Source organism: Elephas maximus, chromosome 18 (assembly GCF_024166365.1).
Source record: "Elephas maximus indicus isolate mEleMax1 chromosome 18, mEleMax1 primary haplotype, whole genome shotgun sequence".
In the NCBI taxonomy this organism is placed as follows: Eukaryota; Metazoa; Chordata; class Mammalia; order Proboscidea; family Elephantidae; genus Elephas; species Elephas maximus.
The window spans coordinates 6,295,258-6,310,142 of NC_064836.1; the positions used below are offsets into that span (position 1 = coordinate 6,295,258).

Genomic DNA, 14,885 nt, shown 5'->3' on the forward strand with positions numbered 1-14,885 from the left:
TCCAACTCATGGCGACCCCATGTGTTACAGAGTAGAACTGCTCCATAGGGTTTCCTTGGCTGTAGTCTTTACAGGAGCAGATTGTCAACAGGAAAAGGTGAAAGCAATAGGCCTGAAATAACCAAAATATGATCTATGGCATGAAATATTCCCACATGTGTGAAGTAGGGCGGATGAGTACGCTATTTACACGTGTATGTTAAAATTTTGGTGCTATCATTGTTATAAATGACTCAATCTATTCCCTGTTTGTGTCTATTAAAAGAAGCCAAAAATTTGGGATGTGTGTGTGTTGGAGGAAAGAGATGTGCAAAATGCATCATAATTGTTGGAAATGGGCAATGCAATTTTGCTCATATTGCTGAATTTTTGAAAATGATGAAATTAGATGACACCATATTTTTATGCAAACATTGTGTGCCTTCATGTTTGTTTGCTAGCTGTGCCCTCCACCTACAAAGCACCCTCACAAATGCCACTATGCCAATCCTCTTCCACATGGTGCTGTAAAAAACGTTAGCGTAGCACACTTACGAAAATACCTTGAGAGGGAAGGGTGCAGCCACCAAATGAACACACGTTATCGGAGTAAAAATACAGTAAACAATTACAATTTAGAATGTAACCAGTTATTACAAGGTAGATGTAGATTTTCAACTTCTACATCTTCAAATACCTCCTTTAATTAGAAAGTTAATAGTATGCATTTCATTTCAATACGTGGAGCACTTGTAGCCTTCATCATTTTTCGGATTCTTCTCCACCTTCTTCACAAACCTCATATTTTCAAAATGTACTTTTAGTTCTTAATCCAAGCATTCCTAATTCACCTCTTTAATTATGTCTGCAGTGAGACATACACAAGATAAGGTTACCACTGACATTCCCAGTATACCAGATGGTATAAATGATACTTGAACATGCAAAGCCAAATCTAGAATTTATTAGATGTGCATAGGGCCACCATGATACTAGTTTCTTTGCAATTTACTAGAGGCATTAAGTGAATGTTTCAGTTGAGATATTGCACAATAGTGAAACAATATGTCAGATCATTCTAAACAAAACATCACATTCTAAAGTGAAACATACTGAGTAAATGAAGACTTGATACGACAGAAGTCTTGAAGAAATGCTAATAATGAGTTTTATAATGCAAGGCTAAAACCTACTGTCTTAGTTTCCTAGTGCTGCTGTAACAGGAATACCAGAAGTGGATGGCTTTAACAAACATAAATTTATTTTCTCATAGTTAGAGGCTAGGAGTTGGAACTGAAGGCAGTGCTCTAGGGGAAGGCTTTCTTTCTCTGTCAGCTCTGGGGAAAGGTCCTTATTTGTTTTCAGCTTCCGTTCCTCGGTTCCTTGGTGATCTTTATGTCACGTGGTGTAGTTTCTGTCTTCCCTCATTTGTGCTTCCTTGCTTCTGTGCCTAATCTGCTCTTTTATATCTCAAGAGTGATTGTCTTAAGACACACCCTACACTGATATAGCCTCGTTAACATAACAAAGAAAATCTTATTCCAAATGGGATCCTATCCTCAGGTATAGCCTCAAAAATGAAACCCACTGCCATAGAGTCAATTCTGACTCTTAGTGACACTGTAGGACAGAGTAGAACTACCCCATAGAGTTTCCAAGGCTGTATATCTTACAGAAGCAGATTGCCACATCTTTCTCCTGAGTAGTGGCTGGTGGGTTTGAACCACTGACATTTGGTTAGCAGTCAAGCACTTTAACTACTGCATCAGCAGGGCACCTTTCCTCAGGTATAGGGGTTACGATTTACAACACATATCTTTGAGCGACACAATACAACCCATAACGCCTACTCTTCTTACCAAAGAGATAGCCAAAAAAAAAAAAAAAAACCTGTTTAGCCAATTCCAACTCATAGGACAGAGTAGAACTGCCTCATAGGGTTTCCAAGGAGCAGCTGGTGGATTTGAACTGTGGCTTTTTGGTTAGCAGCAGCCGCAGCCCTTAACCGCTCTGCCACCAGGGCTCCAAAGGGAAAAAGGGGTTCGTTTAATTGATAGAAGTAGTGGGCCAGAGAAGAAGAGATGATAAAAATAGTAGAAGATTCTCCATTTCTTAAAATCAATGTCTCAAAAACTTGGAAACTTGGCAGAAATCTATGGGAGATGAGCAAATTTCTGTAAAAGGGTAAGTAATTAAAAGTAAACAATAATCCAAAGATTGGAAGTATTGCTCATTTTCCCGTGATCCTAGAGAATAGTGTTAGAGGTGCTATGCTATATGAAGGTGGAAAGTTTTCTGTAGAGAAGGAAGGTTAAGGACTTTAAGAACAAAATAAGCATGTATAGTTGTTGAAATGATTAATGGGAAGCACTGGTAAAAACAGTGCATAAATTGTGTCAGAAATATGAAAAATGAGATGGATACTTAGAAGCCAAGGTTAAGGTGATATGTGGAGACAAAAAGAGTTGAAGCAAAGATAAAGGCACAGCCACCAGGCATCCTGGAGTGTTTGTGGTGATGGGTTTGTGGAATCAAAACTGACAGATGAAGAAAGAGAAATTGTGAATCATGGAAAAGTTCTTTAGAGCCTTGTTTAAGATCAAGAAAAAGGTGCTCAGAGACAGAAAAGAATTATCTTAAAAGAAGTCATGAGTTTCCTGAAGAGGCAGGTTTAGAATGATGTTTATTCTGAGTTTAGATAACCAAAGGCAAGTCATGCCAAGCTGGCTGTGACATTCCAGCTGCTGAGATGATGCGTGCATTTTGCATGATTCAGAGTGACAATGGTGGAAACTGAAGCTTTTTTTTTTCCTAAATTTTATTTTATTATTGTTGTTGAGAATATACACAGCAAAACATACACCAATTCAACAGTTTCTACATGTACAATTTAGTGATATTGTTTACATTCTTTGAGTTATATACCATTCTCACCCTCCTTGAGCTCTTCTTCCCTCATTAACATAAGCTCACTGTCCTCTAAGGTTCCTGTCTAATCTTTCTAGTTGCTGTCGTCAATTTGATCCTATATAGAGGGTTCTTAAAAGAGTGTAATGCCCAAGGCAGACCTTTTTTCTAGTTAATCTAAACTACTGCTAGATTTTAAGATGACTTCAGGGGGTATTTTTGGTTTAAGATCTAAATACTATTCCAAGGCAAAAGTTTCAGGGGTTCACCCAACCTCCATGGCTCCAGAAAGTCTAGAGTCCATGGAATCTTTGATCAAAATGTACAGTAATGATAGCTGGAGACCATCCAGTTCTTTTGGTCTCATGGCAAAAGAGGCAGTTGTTCATGGAGGCAATGGAAGCTGATGCTTTTATAAGGCATCTTATATCTGGTGGATATAGGTGAGTCCTTGGTATCTTGTGGGTGTAAGATGATGAGTCCTGGGGCAGCTCTGAGTATGGCTTTCACTTAACTTTCAAAATATGTAACAGTTCAACTCCTAGACATTTATTCTGGTACTTAGTTTAATTTTTGGAGTTTTTCATGCTCTGAGCTCTAGAAACCTGACCTTGCTGTTTCTAGTGAACTCTCCTTACCTTGTCTGCATACTGTGGTCGAGGTTGCCACTGAGCAGATCATATTCTTTGAATCCGCTCTACTGCTACCACTACCACCCTGGTCCAAGTCCCTCCATCATCTCTCTCCAATACAGTCTTAAGGTTCCTCCCTATATTGACCCTCTTCCCACTTTAGTTTATTTTTTACACAGCAGCCAAAGTTATCCTTTGCACACCAAAGTCACATCATTTCACTCTTCCACTCAAAACCTGGAAATGACTTGTCAATTCATTCAGAGTGAAAGCCAAATTTCCTACAGTGGACCATAAGGCCCTACATGACCAGTCCCCCTTTCTGAATGCTTCTACTAATCCCGCATATGCTTACTCTGCTCCTGCTTTACCGGCCTTCAGCTATTCCTCAGCTGCACTGACATGCTCCTGTCTCAGGGCCTTAGCTTAAGTTTTTCTTCTTCCTGAAGACTCTTTCCTGTATATTGGTAGTCTTAGGAGAGCCCCAAATCTCAGTGGGCTATAAAAATAAGATTTACATTCAGCCAATGTTACGTGTCCAAGATCTGCTAGACTTGTCTTATTCCTGGACCCTCGCTGAAAGGTCAGTCCTTATCTGGTCATGTGGCAGGCAAAAGGAAAATATGGGAAAAACATTTGAAAAAATGGCTTTTTAAAAAGCTTCTCCTTAGAAGTGGGTACACTATTACACTCTCATTCATTTATTTAGCTAGAAAAGGTAATGGCCATGCCTGAGGTCAGTGGATCAAAGATCTATAATTTCAAAGAGAGGGGTAGGAAATATGTTGAACAAGAATGCATTCTGTTACATGCCAAATGTCACCTTGACCAACTTCCTCAGGTTCCTCAAGTTTTACTTAAATAACACCTTCTCAGTTAGGCCCACCATATTTAATAATGAAGAGTCTCTGGGTCGCACAAATGGTTAAGCACTCAACTACTAGCCAAAATGTTGGCAGTTTGAACCCACCCAGAAGCACCTTGGAAGGCAGGCCCGGTGATCTGCTTCTGAAAGGTCGCAGTCTTGAAAACCTTACGGAGCACTTCTACTCTGCACAGGTGGGGCTGTCAGGAGCCAGAATTGACTCAATGGCAACTAACAACAACCACCACCACATATTTAATAATACAACCTACTCTGTAACTTCTAGAAGTTCACATAGCATTTATCACCTCATAATTTAAACTTTCATTTACTTATTATTTTTGTGTTTTATTGTTTCTCTCTCCTTGTTAGATTATAAACTCAGTGAGGTGAGGGGTTTTGGACTGATTTTAATTGATGTATCTTAAGTAGTTATGAAAAAAAAATTTTTTTTAAGTAGTTATGACAGTACCTGATAATATTTGTTGGGCAAATGAATGACTGAATTTTAATATGAATACGACTACTAAACTGAGATTGGATTTGAATTTATGAAGCCTCCTGGGATATGGGCTTTTATGCTTCTGGCCAAATTTCTTGAAGGTTACTTCTATAGTCAAGCTATAAACAAATCAAATGTTACAGGAATGAAAAATTGTAAGAACTAAGTTTAATTTTATGTAGGTCAGAAAGAAGTGAGGATTTTTCCTGATATAATCCTGGAAGCCAAGTTTTATATGCCCAGAATCATGACTATTTTAAAGTTCACAGTAGACTGACTAAAACCATAGTTTATGTTTTGTTTTCCTATGTTTACAGAATGTACTCCTTTCAGTTCAGTCACCTCCGGCAGCTACACAAGTATCTCAGCAAGAAGCTACTATGCCTGGTTATCAAACCTGAACTGAACTCAGGAAATGGATGACACCTAAGAACAAGTAATGCACAGTTGCTGCTGTGCTTCAAGTGCCTTAGGAGTCCTCCTTGCGGACGGACGGCTTTCCTCTTGCCCAGTGCCCCACGCTTGCTTCAGTTGGAGTTGCATGTCTGAGGCTATAGTGGACACTGGGTTATGAAATCCGATAGGCATGAGTTTAAATCCCAGCTCTGCAAATTTAATAACCTGGTGGCACAGTGGTTAAGTGCTACGGCTGCTAACCAAAGGGTCAGCAGTTCGAATCCACCAGGTGCTCCTTGGAAACTCTATGGGGCAGTTCTACTCTGTGCTACAGGGTCGCTATGAGTCAGAATCAACTCGGCGGCACTGGGTGTAACCTCGGACATACTATTTAACCTTTTGGAGCCTCAATTTTCTTACCTGCAAAACAGAGTGAATAATAATGTCCTAATACAGTTGTTGTGAGGATTAAATAATATGACCAAAGTGAATTCCCAGTAATTTACAGATAACCGTTCAGTGGTGGCTATTATTAATTACTCCATTCCTTAGTTCGGAAAACAATGTTTTTTCTTCCATGACATAATTCAACATTAAATGTTAGTAACAGCATTTTAAAGAAAATTCAACCTTTTAATTTTTCCGCCTATTTTACAATATAAAAAGAAATCTCATTTAATAGCTCAGCAATGTATCTGAATGTTGACAAAATGTCTTTAAAGGACGGTTGTGTGTCTACTGCCTTTTTCCAGAACTTCCTGGGACTCTTTGAGGAGTTTTTCTCTTATCATCAATCAACACTTGGTCCCATAGCCCACATTTAGTCAGTAGGTGAAAAAAGTCATGTGTCTAGGGGCAGGAAAGGGATTTCTGCGTAACAGACTTTAGTTGACCATACAGCTTATAGATCTTCTCACAAGTTGACCAGAATCAAATTTTATGAAAATTAAAAAGGAACACTGATATAGAGTCTGGGACTGGCTATGGCTCACAAGGTAGCATTTCTTCAGCAAGCAAACATAGTAAGGAGCATTACCTGCAATGGGGAGGAGCAGAAGGGGACTCACACTCTAGACAGTAGGCACTTGCTATTTTTGCTGATAGAAAAGGTAACAGCAAACAAGGGTGAAGTGTGCACAGCTTGACAAAGGTAAACAGTGTTACTAAGATGTACAGAAGAAAAAAGGACCTTTGGGTGACTGCTATAGCATATATAATTTTGAAACAACAGTAACAATAACCAAAAAATGTATGTTGGGCATATATGTATGTAGGCATATATGTTTATAGGTATATATATGTAAACACATATGTATGTGTGTATATATATACATATTTATGCATGCATGTACAGTTTACATATATAATATTCCTATTAATATATAATATTCATATATATAATAAATTCATATATACATGTTCATATATATAATAAAGCAAATAGGGGACACAGTTATGAATACTTCTTAGAACCAAACTCCTGGCTGGATTGGTTTTCTGGGTTTGAAGACTTAGGTCAATAGCCTTGTGGGACTTCTTGGTCAATTGGCATTAACATAGTTCATAAACTTTATGTTCCACATCGTAGTTTGATGAGTAGTATCTGGAGTTTTAAAAGCTTGTGAGTGACCATCTGAGATACAATTATTGATCTCTACTTGTCAGGAGCAAAACAGAAAGAAGGAAATCAGAGACAAAAGAAAAAATTCCTCTACAGGATTAATAGCCTACATGATTCACAGCCTCATCTACCCTGAGACCAGAAGAACTAGATGGTGCCTCTCCTACTGTTACTGACCATTCTGGCTAGGGCCACAATATATGGATACCAACAGAATGGGAGAAAAATGTGGAAAAAACCCTCAAACTCTTAAAAAAATAGACTAACTGGACTGGTTGAGACTCGAGGACTCCCCAGGTCTATTGCCCTGAGATGCTCTTTAAACCTTGAACTGAAACTAGCCCCTGAGGTCATTCACCTTCTAGCTAAATAACAGATTGGCTCACAAAATAAAGAATATCACCCCTGAGTACTGCGCTGCTTCAAAAAATCATCTATATGAGACCAAATGGTCAACATTTACTTTAAAAAAAAGGTGAGAATGTATGGAGGCAGGGAAACTAGACTAATGGAAGTAGAACAACTGGAATTGAAATAATGAGAATGTTCATGCATTGTGAAGAATGCAACCAACGTCACTGCAAAATCTGTGTAGAAATTGTTGAATGGGAACCTTAGCTGCTGTGTAAACCTTCACAGAAAACACAATAAAACATTAGTAAAGAAAGAAATAAGGAGAAAACATGGAAAGCTGTTAAAGGGGAATAAAGAAAATCCAGTAAAAGTACAAAGTAAAATAACTGGTGAAAAATGAAAATATTATTACAGATATATGGCTATTAAACTTTTATTTAAGTCATAAAATGGGGAAATGAAAATATTATATTATTAAAGAAATCAAGTGGAGGCTTTTAGTGAGAAATTTTACTATTTAATTTAGGGAAGAAAGAAATTTTACTATTTGATTTACTATTTAGTTTCCTTTTGTATCTCAAGATAACACTCTACACTGATATAGCCTTATTAACATATCAAAGAAAACCCTATTCCAAATGAGATTACATCCTTAGGTGTAACCCCCAAAACCAACCCCACTCCTGTATCTCAAGATGCAAAAGGAAATTAGGAAATTAAAATAAAGAGAGCACTGATTAATTCAGCAATCAGGAAAAAATGACAGAGATTAAGAAGCAATGTAAAATGAATAGTTTATTAAAAAAGAGCAAAGGAAAAAAGAATACAAAATGGAACTAAATGGTAGAGAATTTCATTTGTATTTAGAAAAGAAAATAAGATTGCCTGATTTTTTCTTTTGTAAATTTCCCTGTGCAATTCCTTGCGACTGGTTGCTACCAGCATTCTGTCAGGTGCCCTGATGAGGACATTCTTGTGTTCCTTCACAGCTGCAAAGAAGTTTTGGTGGCACAACGGTTAAGAACTTGGTTAAGAAATGTTGACAGTTTGGATGCACCAGCTCCCCTGCCAAGAAGAGACCTGGCGATCTGTTCCTGTAAAGATGACAGCCTAGGAAACTCTATGGGGCAGTTTTACTCTGTCACGTAGAGTCAGAAGTTGGAATGGACTCGATGGCACACAACAACAATGACAACAACAACACATAGCTCCAGGAATGCCTTAGTGAGAAGACAGAGCAGTGCTGAGCGTGACTAATATACAATTGCTTTATGTTATAACATGCTTCACCTTTCGGAAAGGAGAGGATCCCAACAACTCGAGATTAAATTCCACATCCCATTTCCTTGGTAAAATGACCAGTGAAAGCAGAATATTCTGTGGAAAAGAAAAAGAACGTTTTAAAAAGGGCACTTGGCAACCCTAGAAAAGGACAAAATAAAGAAGACGGCAGAAGGAAGAATAAAAGTCAATGACTTGAAAAGGGAAACCTGGAGAGTGACAAAGAACAATCAAGGACCGTGATACTTTAAAATAAAATATATGTAGGACTCGAGGTTAAGACATTTAAAAAATATTTGAATGGTTTCCTGAAATAAAATGAGGGCAAAGCAAAATGTCTTGTGGAATACCTTACATAAGCCACTGGTTCGAAACCACAGAAAAGGAGCCCTGGTGGTGCGGACGGCTAAACGCTCAGCTGCGAGCAGGAGGGCCGCGGCGTGAACCCGCCCCGCGCCTGTGACGGCGGAAGAGCCGGCGCTCGGCTCCTGCGAAGGTCCCCGTCCCGAGACGCCGCGCTGCGGTTCTGCTCGGCCACGTGGCGTCGCCAGGGGCCGACACGGGCTCAGCAGCACCGAACAGCTACAGAACCGACAGAGACCGAGGCGGGACAGAAAGTGAAATCAAGGGAATTCGTGCATTTTTTTAACTTCTACGACGTAGCAGGTTCTCTACTAGGCTCTTTATTTACTATTCATAACAATTTGTGAGTTAAGCATTATTCATTCCACTTTTCAAATGAGGAAAAGAAGATCCAGAGAGGTGAGATAACTGGGCGACGGCTAAGCCGGGAGGTGTAACACAGCCAGGATTTCAGTGGAGAGGTGTCTGGCTTGAACAACCACCTGCTTTGCTTCCCAGTCCTCCTGCCGCAGCCCTTTAATACCAGATGCCGTCTAGCTGATTCTGACTCAGGATGACCCCATGTGTGTCAGAGCAGAACTGTGCTCCATAGGGTTTTCAGTGGCTGATTTTTCAGAAGTAGATTGCCAGGCCTTTCTTCCAAGGCACCTCTGGGTAGACTCAAAACTCCAACCTTTTGGTTAGCAGCCAAACAAGTTAACCCTGCACCCACAGGGACTCCACAGCCCTTTAGTAGACTACCATAGGCTTTTAGAGTCACCAAGGATAAATACGAAATCTTTGGGCAAATATATAACAAAGAAAAAACGGGAAGGATTTGTGAAGGGAGAGAAAAAGAGCAAAGACTGAAGATACTACAAGTAAAGAAATGGTGAAAACATGAAAATTGGTAACAGATATATGGGAAAGAACATATTATGGAAGAAGAAGGGATCAGATGGTAGGTAAGTCCTATGAAAATTGTATTGGGTTTGTTTGGTGGAGAAGAAACATATAAAAATATGTTTTATAATAAAATATTGGTAGGAATTTTTTTAATAATAGGAAAGGTTAAAGCTTTAAAAAAAGATGTACATTTACTTTGAAATTAGTATTCAATGGAATCTACATTTATCTTGTCATCTCAATTTCTTTCTTTCCCTCTCCCTGTCCCACAACTGATATACCTGTCCTTTATTTGTATCTCATGCACTATTTTTCTGTCTGTAAAGCTGTAAAAAATGTCATCCTTCACTACTGTCTTATATTTTTTGAAGGGAAACAAAGTATGATAAAAATCTAAGTCAGTAATTACAAATAAATATCTTCCAATTTGACCTCTGACCTTTTTAGCTGCTTGTTGGAATTAATAACTATGGCTGGGTCTTTAATTTAAATATTTATTTCATATTTCCTTTAAAAGATACCATTTTAGTAATTGCCATTACCAAATCACTATCTTCTCATTATGCTCTGTTCAATGAGAATTTAAGTATCTTTCTCAATTAAAGAAAGTTACTTAAGGAAGATACTTCAATTACCATCATTGATTGTTATCTCTATACTATCGGTAATAGAATCCTGGGAGAACAATATTAGAACAAGAATTAAATGAAGCCTGTTTGTCGGTATGGGGTGAATAAACTTGTTTTAATGATACCTGACGCTATGAAATTTTTTGTGTGTGAGCAATGCCTTTGTGTAAAGGATCCATTTGTAAGCAGTGAATGTGCATATTATGTTACATATATTTGAAGCTTACTCCTTTCTCCACTTCTTTATCACTTGCTGCTTTGTAGAGATTTCTTACATCAGCAGTATATTTCTTGAGGCTACTGAAGATGGAGAATGGGCTATTCAGATGGAGTACTGCAAACTGAGAGGTGCCACAGGTGGTGCTCCAGAATAGACACTGCAAAGAATTGGGGATTATATTTTGAGATTTATAATAGCAAAAATAATTTTAAAAATGTACCCATCCAACAAATTTGGAAACCTAGAGGAAATGAACAAATTTCTAGAAACACACTACCTACGTAAACCAGCACAAAGTGAGGTAGAAAATCTGAACAGATCCATAACAAGAGAAGAGATTGAAAAGGTTAAAAAACAAAAAACAAACTTTCCAACAAAAAAAAGACCTGGCCCGGATGGTTTCACTGGAGAATTCTACCAAACATTCAAAGAAGAGCTCACACCAGTATTTCTCAAACTATTTCAGAAAGTAGAAAAGGAAAGGATACTTCCAAATTTATTCTATGAAGCTAGCATAACCCTGATATCAAATGAGGCAAAGACACCACCCAAAAAAGAAAATTACGGAAGAATATCTCTCATAATTGGATATAGATGCAAAAAATTCTAAACAAAATTCTAAACAACAGAATTCAGCATCATATACGTTAAAACAAACAAACAAAAAAAACAGGATCAAGTGGGATTCATACTTGGTAAGTAAGGATGGTCCAACACTAGAAAATCAATCAATGTAATCTACCACATAAACAAAACAAAACAAAACAATCACACAATCATCTCAATCGACCCAGAAAAGGCATTTGATAAAGTCTAACATCCATTCCTGATAAAAACTCTTAAAAAAATAGGAAAAGAAGGGAAATTCCTCAACATAATAAAGGGCATCTATAGAAAATCAACTGCCAACATCATTCTCAATGGAGAGAGGCTGAAAACATTCCCTCTGAAAACAGGAACAAGACAAAGATGCCCTTTATCACCACTCCTATTTAACATTGTTCTGGAAGTCCTAGCTAGAACAATAAGGCAAGAAAAAGAAATAGTGAAAAAACAAACAAACAAACAAACCGTTGTCATTGAGTCTATTCTGACTCATAGCGACCTTTTATAGGACAGAGCAGAGTTTTTCCAAGGAGCGGCTGGTGGACTCAAACTGCCAACCTTTTTTGGTTAGCGGGTGAGCTCTTAACCACTATACCACCAGGGCTCCTTTATAGTAAAAAAAAAAAAAAATAGCTATCATTTTTTGCACTAAAGTACATTTTATGTGATAGGCATGTTCTAAGCTCTTTAATGCATTATATTCTCACTACAGTCTTATAAGGTACATTATTATTGACCCCATTTTACAAATCAACACCCGTACATTAAGTTATCGCCGTTTTTAAGTGTTGGAGCTGGGATTTAAATTCAGACCTTCCAGCCCTAGGGACTGCGTTCCCAGCACTATCCTATACCGCCTTTAGATATTACAGAGGATTGTCCTTACCATGCTTAAACAAACACACAAAACAACAAATCTGGATGTCTTTCTTTTCAGTTCACTTTCATAATTGTTCCCATCTGTGCTATGATATTCTTCAACTTTGCATTGTAATACCACGCACTCCCTATTTTTCTTCTAATACTATTCATCTTTTAAAATGACAGCTCCCAGTGGCGTGAAGTAAAAAGTTAATCCTGGTATACCCACACCCTGAACTAAGAATGCTCTGTATGGGGAAGGTCTACATATGGGAACCCTCCCACTCTTCCCTTTCTATTGGTCCTCAGAACTAGCCCCAGGGAAATGAAAAATGTTTCTAGCCTTTTCTTTGCTCTCCTGTTTACCTCTGATGTTCAGAGACCCTGCTTTCACAGCTGTTGGCCTGATTTAAGGAAAGGGAAGAAGTCGTTGGTCACACCTATGGAACTGCGTTTGCTGAGATGGTTCCCAGCATCTGGAGTTGGGATTCAAAAAGTTCACCTACATGGTAATGAAATTATAGGGTCTTATAAGCATTTCTCAATGCATGGATTCCTGCATCAGATTACCAAGGGTTCTTGTTAAACAAGTAGATTCATGGGCCTCACCCCAGACTCCTGAATTGAAATCTCTGGGCGGTGGTCCCAAATCTATATTTTTTAATAAGCTAAATTTAAAACCCAGTTTTCTCATTCCTTCCTGTTAATTTATATTAGCCACATCTAGTAGATGGTGACAGGGGTGGGGAGGGGAGGCTGTGGATCATCCTGAGAACTTGTTTAGTGTAACCAGTTTTAAGGTTCAGAATTTGTTGTTTACAATCTCCCACTGGTTTGTTAGAGGTTGGATTTCATTTATCTGCAGAGCAAAGTGATGAATGTGGGGATATAATGTTTGGAAGTAGAAGTGGAGCATATTTAATTTTCTTCTTATACATAGGGTATAGGAGGGTCCAGAAAGGGAGGGAAAAGAAGACAATTAAAGAAAGGGAACTCCAGGAGGACGGAGTCTAGAACTAGAATTCTGGCCTTTACTACTGAGGGTAGCAAAGCTTGACAGCTTGAAGGAGGGACTGAAGAGATTTGGGAGAAAAGGCTGATACAAAAGGAATTTTTCAGGTGAGATGTTGTGCAGTAGAGTATGGAAATCCCTTTGACCACATAGACATTCAGGAAAAATATAAAACCCATAAGGTACTTGGAGAGATGAGCTCTCTTGAGAAAGTTGATGATGGTGTGGAAGTTGCCTCCAAGTTGCCACAAGTCAAAACAAAGTCCACCTGCATATATGAGATAATACCTGCTCATGGAGGGAACTGATGAGTCTATAGAAGCTAAAAGGGCGTTTCACACATTTGCCAGCCCTCGCATATCTACAGGCTATCTGTATTGTTTTGTGGAAAAGGAGGAAGACGGTGACCTGGGCTGGAATGTATAATGGGATTGAGATGGGCAGAACTGGACAGAAACTGGGAGTCATGGTCAAGATTCTGCTGGGAAGAAGGGGAGTTAGTTGTGACAAGTAGAAGCAGAGGCAACATTAAATCCAATGAAATTTCACACACGTTAAATTAGAGGCATCTGAACGTAGCCTTGTTTTTTGTCTGCACAGAGTGACAACTGTGAGAGTGAAAGAAGGAATACCAGTCACAAAACAGGAATATACTGGGTCTACCTGTCTTTTTTTTTTTTTTTTTACCTGTCTAAGTGAGCAAATCAGGAAGTAAGCCCTGCTTTCTTTGCAGGACTGCTCTGCTTGCTTCTGGTCTTCAATGACTGCTTCTTCTCTGTGTTCACAATCTTTTTTTTTTCCACCGAATTTTTTCTTAAAATTTAGTATTCTCTGGCATTCTATTATGGAGCCCTGGTGGCTCATTGTCAATGCTTTCTTTTTCTTTTCTTATCCAGACAGTTCCTGGTCAGGTCAATTCTACTGCTTTATTATCCCTCCATCTATCCTCATATCTCCATTCCTCCCGCAATAAGGACCTACTCATCAGCTACTTGGATTATGACAGTAGCTTCCTAACACATGCCTTTGTGTCCAGTCTTGTTCTCCTTTCAAGTCCTCCGAATCCACTCTGATCATTCTCATGTACAGTTCTCACTGTTACTCTGCTGCTTAAGTCTACTCTCAATAGCTCCCAATCCATTTCAGTTACAGAACAAACTTTTCAGCATGGCATAAAAAGCCCTTCCCAAACCACCCTTCTAACATCCTCAACAGTAATTTTAGAATTTTTCTCTTTAAACCCAACACTCTGCTCCTTTCCATCTGCATCATGTGGTCTCCATCTCTGGGCCTTTGTACATGTCCCTCTCTCTGAATGGAGAGCTCTCCACATATTCACACCTCTCACCCCTATCATTCTCATGCTTTGGGTTCTTTTTTTTTTGGAAGCCTTCCTTGTTGTTGCCTCCAGAATGATTTGGAAGGTCATTCTCAGTTCTTCCATGGAGCTCTGTGAGTACATAATCAGGTGGACTAATTATAATTCTGTGTGATGTGTTCTTTTTTCTAGGTTTCTCTAGATGGTAAGATACTTGAGGAAAAGGGCTGTATCTTGTTCAAAATGCCTAGCACGGTGCTTGATATAGAGTAGATACTTTGGTAAAATAGATGGATGCATGTTTGTAAAACTACAAGTATCTAAAACCGAACACATTTTCCTCCTTGAAACTGTTAATCATGTATTCTCATTTTAGTTCATGGCATCACCATCCACAAATAAGTAAAAAATGTATGGTTTACTCTTTACTCATTTTCTGATTTTAAATCATGTA

The 14,885-nt window shown here is 38.6% G+C and overlaps 1 protein-coding gene across 1 annotated transcript in view; it reads right to left on the reverse strand.

The window, feature by feature from the left end:
• Positions 1-8,107: 8,107 nt before the first annotated feature.
• ATP6V1G3 (ATPase H+ transporting V1 subunit G3) overlaps positions 8,108-14,885 on the reverse strand; it is a 60,188-nt gene continuing 53,410 nt past the window's right edge. The window contains exon 4 of the mRNA XM_049857715.1: positions 8,108-8,633. The gene's annotated coding sequence lies outside the window, so the exon portion shown is untranslated. The remainder of the gene's footprint in view (positions 8,634-14,885) is intronic.